This window comes from Apteryx rowi, unplaced genomic scaffold, assembly GCF_003343035.1.
Source record: "Apteryx rowi isolate R43461 unplaced genomic scaffold, aptRow1 scaffold_122, whole genome shotgun sequence".
Classification (NCBI taxonomy): Eukaryota; Metazoa; Chordata; class Aves; order Apterygiformes; family Apterygidae; genus Apteryx; species Apteryx rowi.
In genome coordinates this window covers 875,449-881,448 of record NW_020447442.1, presented here as the reverse complement: position 1 = coordinate 881,448, position 6,000 = coordinate 875,449, and positions in this window count along the sequence as shown.

The window sequence follows — 6,000 nt, the reverse complement described above, 5'->3', positions numbered from 1 at the left end:
CCAATGCGGAAAATGTGAAAAGTGCAAACCTTTCACTTGGAGAATTTAGTGCTGAACCGGGTAAAACCCAATGACATATAGTGCTGGAAACAACCTGCCTGGAAACAACCTGCCCAGAACAAGATCATTCATAACACCTAAGTGTTGTCCATGTTGCTGATGCTCTGCAGGCTGGGTCCTGCCTCTCCCTCATTAACGCACTTCAGTTTTTAGATGACCTGGGAAGTTCCTACTTCAGGACGCCCCCCCTGGAAATTTGGCTTTACTGTTCACTCCCTCCCAGGATATCTGCCCAAGGGTGAGCTTTGCCCCGCTGCAGCACCCAGCCGCTGTGGGCAAAAGGTGCCTTGCAGCTCCCACCGCTGCTTCCCAAGAGTCCCTTTCACAGGGCGCCCTCCCGTGCCCTCCACTGGCTCCTGGACACGGGGAAGGGGGGCCCCAGCCCACAGGTGCCTTTCTCAGCACTTCGCAGGKATTCATCAGTAAAAGATGGGAAAACGATTAAAATTCACAGTGATGCTTGCAAGACAGGGACACAGCAACCTGCACAGACAGAACCAGCGTAGAGAAAAGCCCAGTGATTTTCCCACAGCCAGAGAGAGCATCTCAGTTGGAACCAAAATTAAAGATTTTCCAGTCCTGCTGTCAGCTTACTGTCTGTCTTCACCTACACTTCCTCCATCCCCACAGACGGTCAAGAGTCCGAGGCAAGGACAAGCAGCTCTGTTTCGCTGAACACTAAACAAACAGCAAGGCTTACCTTAGTGAGTGGGACTGCAGAGTTTTACATACTGAACAGCTTACATGTTGATTTGGTAGTTCACATACTCTCTCATTGCAATGGAGAGTGGAGTATGTTATAAATGACACATACATGGAAGCTAATTCTGCTTCACCTGAAACACAGCTGCTTCTGGAGGGGGACAAAATCAATGCAGCACACAATAGCATGCAAAAAGGGGAAAGATTTATCTCAGAAGCACCCAGTAAAGCCTAGTTTTTCACAAGGATGCCATGGAGTCTTTTCACAGCCAGAGGAGTTGGCAACAAACCAGAATCCCTGACCCAAACAGCCCTGAAATTCAAGGGAGCTGAACCTCAACCAAAATTGGCATGGTCTAATGTGCACACAGAGCAAACATTGTCATGTTTTTTCCAGTTTTCATGTGGAAGGCACCACCTAACAACCTGCGTGATAAGAGCAGAGCAAAGAGAGCCAGTGAAGCCAGAAAAGGCAGCAGTGGAAAATGGCTCTCTACAAAGGGCCTTTGGTGCAAGTGGCGGAGACCAGGGTCAAACTCCTTAATCAAAGGTACCTTCCCAACGCAAAACTTGGGTTTCTTTCTCTCTTTCTCTCTTCTTTTCCTCCCCCGAGCGCATGAAAACCACACACTCCGTCCTGCAGCAGAGGAGACCTCTCCCGTCCGCGAGACGCCAGGAGTGGGGGGCGCGCCAGGCTCACCTCCAGCGAGGTCGTCACCCCCTGTCGCTCGCGGGGACAGGAGCAGCGAGGGGGCTCTCCCTGCCGTCCCGCCAGCCCCGCTCGGCAAGGGCCCGTGGGGGCACCGCTGGCTTCCCACGCCCGTGCAGCGCCGAGCTCCCCTCCGGGGCCCTGGCGACGCCCCCCAGCGCGGCCCGCTCCCTCGGCCCCGTTTTGGGCAGGCGGCCCCGCGGGGAGCCGGGCGGCAGCTCCGGGCACCGCTGGCGAAAACCCGTGGGCACCGGGGTCAGCGGCACCGGGGGGAGCCAGGGCTTTGCCCCGCGTGCGTGGGGGGCCCCCCCGGCCCAGCGCGGCCCCCCCGGCCCGGCGGGCATCCCGGCGCCGCGGCAGCGCTGCAAGCTGGGCTCCAGCTGCCACCTGCAGGCCTGGCAAGGGCAAAGCCGCATCTCTTCCCTCTCGGCCCCCCCGAGCCTGCCAGGCCGCGCCGGTCGCCCCGAAAACGCCCCCTTTGCTGCAGTTGCTTTGGCCCCCTCTGCACAGGGTTTTTTGCCCGCTTCCCGAGACGGAGGCCGCGGCCCGGGCAGAGAGCGCGAGAGGCAGAACTGCGAAACGAATGTTTTTGGAGTCTGTCAGTGTCAAGCAGCTCTCCCCTCCAGCAGCACATCTGGCTACCAGGAAAATCAGGAGCTTCGTGACATGAGCCCTAGCATTAAAGGCTCCTGCCCCGGAATTTATCTCCCCAGGAGCAGGGGTGCTCGGGAATCAGCATCGCCCYCTGCATTGCCCCGGCGGCAGCTGCCCCAGCGCAGATGCCCGACTGGCAGAGCCTGGTCAGGAAAGACCCGGGGGGAAGTGCTGGGAGCTGCTGCGCGTTAGCAGCGAGGGGCACTGACAGGGCTCCATCCGGGGAGGCCTGCGTGGAAAGTGAGGKCATTTCTGGGTTTCCAGGCACCTCCAGAGCTGCAGGTGTGTCGGTGCAAAACTGTAATACTGGGGAGTCGTGAGGCCAAAGCTTGATGTGAAAAGACTGACGGCAAATACTGGGATCTGGGAGACAGAAGTTGGTGGAGACCAAGACTGAGGTGGCAGAGGTGGGGCAGAGGCAGCAAGACTGCAGGCTGCCGGTTGGAAACACAGTACCTGGAAACCTGATGCTCCCAGGCCAGCACTGATGGACACCAGAACTGCCAGGGTTCGTTTCACAAGGGTTCCTCAGGAGACATACCGGTATAGGCCACAGGATAGGATGGGTGTACTGGGATAAGACAATTCTTACCTGCTCCTGGTAGGATAGACCCTCCATCCAAATCCAAACATGTCCAGTTTGGACAGGAGACAACATAATTTTGTCCTTAGCCACTTCTCATCTATGCTTCAGCTGCCCACTCAATAACTTAGAGGTATCAGGAATAAGGCAAATGACAGGGCCGGAGTGTTTGGCATCAGTAACATCTCTTTTCCTGGCATGGAAAAAGGTAGAAACATAGTAAAGGTAAGGGAAATGGAGGGATAGCCCCACCAGCTGCTGCCTACACCACAGCCTGCTCCTCAGCCCCTTCGGCTACCAGGTGGGCAACAGCAGCATGGCTGGAGGGGGCTGCAAGCCAGAGTAGACAGCGAGGATGGCTCTCAGCCCCCAGGTGCTCTTCCCTCCTCTCCTCCCTCCCACTCCTCCCACCTCCCTCCGGCTGCTGGTGCTGCGCTTTCCTCCCACACAGCAACTCTAAGATGCTGGAGGAGACGGTGAGGAGAGGGGGAAGCGCTTAGCGGCTGACAGCTGCCGCTGCCTGGTTTCTTTCCTGAACTCCATCTTCCCTCGACCTGCCCCATCTCCTCCATTTGCCTGGAACTGGCAAGGGGGCCAGCGAGGTGGCAGGCTGCACGGCGGGCAGCAGGGGCAGCGAGGTGTGGGTGCCCATGGACCACAGCTGGTCGCTACGGCTCTGGGAAGAAGCTACTTTGCTGTGAGTAAGTGAGGATCCTAGGAGGATTAAGAGACAACAAATAAGAGTCGTTGCTAGTCCCCCCCAAAAATAAGATGCGCCACCCAGGACTCATTGCTGGAGACATCAGGAGTAATCTGCAAGATTACAAGATTACCCTTGCATGGTAATCAAGGATTGCCAGTGGAGCTTAAAAAGTGAAAGAGCCATAAGGATGAAATCATTTCCATCATGTCCCCTGTGCCCATGTGGTTTTGTTCTATTAAATATCAACTTTTTACTAATACAATAAATTCATCCACACTTCTAATTCTCTTTTCAAACTTCCTAGTGCCACACTGACAATATTAGGAAGTCTTACTCTCCTTGCTCACAACTAGAATGTTTTAAAGTCAAAGACTTGAAGGGTTGCCTGTTGAACAGACAAATCACGGTAACCTGATATGCTAGGACATGCTACCCAGACTGAAAGAGCTACAACTGCCACTCAGTTACTGCAAAAAATAATGTAAAGAGCTCAGGGCTAAGCCAATAAATAAAAAGAAAGAAAATAAAAGCCTTCTCCCTGGATTCACATAGCTAATGGGCAGGCTCTACTCCTCTGCCTAGCACTGAAGAAGGCTGAAACCACAATTAGCTCGGAAAGGATTAGTCCTGGCTTCTCTCTGGAGGAGTTTCTACGGAAACTCCCATCTATTTTTTTTTCCTTGTAGGTCCTCCAGTTGCAAGAAGAACCCTGCCTATACTAAAATGCGTCCAATTGTTTGTTCCTCAGGTCAAAATGTCTTTGACACATTTTAGGGGGGAATGGTTCATAAGAAAAACACTCACAGTTTCTAAAAACACAGAATATCCTATTCATGAAAGAGGACACGGGCATCTTTCTTTGTCAGGTTGCCGGCACCAGTGCTACAGTTATCTCATCTGCTCCTGAGGAAATGCACCCCTTCCAGACTCAGCCAGTGAAGCTGGAGAGGACTTCGGTCAGGTTGTAACTGCCCCATCATGTAAGAACTTTCAATGATTTATTCAATGATTCTATTAAGAATGAATACTGCATGAGAAGGGGGTCACTACAAAAGTTTAAAGGAAGGCCCATGTAAACTTCCACAGGACTAGGCAGAACCCTTAGGAACCTTTGCAGAGCTCCTGCAACTTTATGCTGAGCTGCTCCAAATAATTAAAATTTCCCTATGATGACAACCAGGGATTAATTAATTAAGGTTTGGAAGCTCTTTCAACTCACCTCTATCCATTTATTGAAAAAGACTGTAAGGCACTACAATAATCAACAGGTGATGTATAGATTACAGAGGCTGCAGTTCCCAATTTTGTTATGGCACTCTAATACTTAATCAAACAAGCTCAGTGAACAGGCTTGTGCGATAATTTTATACCCCATGGTTACAATTAACCACAGGATTGTTTTTCATAGTAGCATCCCAATGCATTCATATGCTGAGATGCAAAGATATTGGTGTGSTAGGGCAGGAAACAGACCCTAGTACAAAGTCCTTCAAAGACATGAATTGTGATCCCACTGAGCTTATATGTATGATCAGGAACCAGGTGTCCAAGCTACATAGCCTGATAAGCTAGGGCAAATCTCATACACTTTTTGTGGTGTGAATGTGTGTGCCCCTGTATGGTTAGATACTCTCATGCCATTATGCCATCAACTTGCATAGGAAACTCTTCCTCAGATGACCCAACACACAAGTTGTGACATCCCTGTGTCACACGACTAGACACAGCCCTTCCCACATCTTCAGGGCCCCAAGAAAGGGGGTGAAAGTGAGTAGGCCAGAAAATGCATCCTGTGTATGGGCTGTCGATTGGCCATCCCCGCATTAACACCTCAGTTACCTGAGTCACGTCCTGATCTTTCTTTTCCGGCAGTACTTGGCAATCCACATAGAGAAACAGGGGGAAAAAAAGCAGACTGCAGATGCTGTAAAGTTTCATTATAAAAAGTTAGCTTTTTACCAAGTGTTCTATATTCCCAAACAAGAGTCACTAGGCTAAAAGCCAAAACAAGTCTAGTCAGGCCTCAGCTTAGTCAACAAGGTCTTACATAAGCATGTAACGGAAAAGGTGAAGAAGGAACAACTGTTCATGGTCTCTTCTAATACAAGAACTAGGGGGCATCACATGAAACTAGCAGGTTAAAAAAAAAAAAGAGATGCTTCTTCACACCACATGGAATTAAACTCTGGAACTCCTTGTCATTGGTCATTATGGACACCAAAATGTTGATAAGTTAATAAATGGACCGACAAATTCATGGGAGACAAATACACAGTGTTACACAATTGCATTTGATCAGAGATGCTGATACACCAATGTATTGGTGCTGTAGGGAAGATTAGCTGATAAACACGTCACCCCCGGCTCAGAAGTTTCCTCAGCACTAGAAGGCAGAGGGTGCTCTGGGGAACTACTGTTCAGTGGATGTTTCTGTGCTTACACTCTTCCCTAGGCATCTGCTACTGAGCTGACTAGGGATGGCAGTTCGCAACTTCCCAAGACTATGAGAACAGATGGCACATCCCAACAGGCAAATGACTATATGCCAATGCCCAGTTCCTCATCGTTCTGCAAAATCCTTGCGGCATC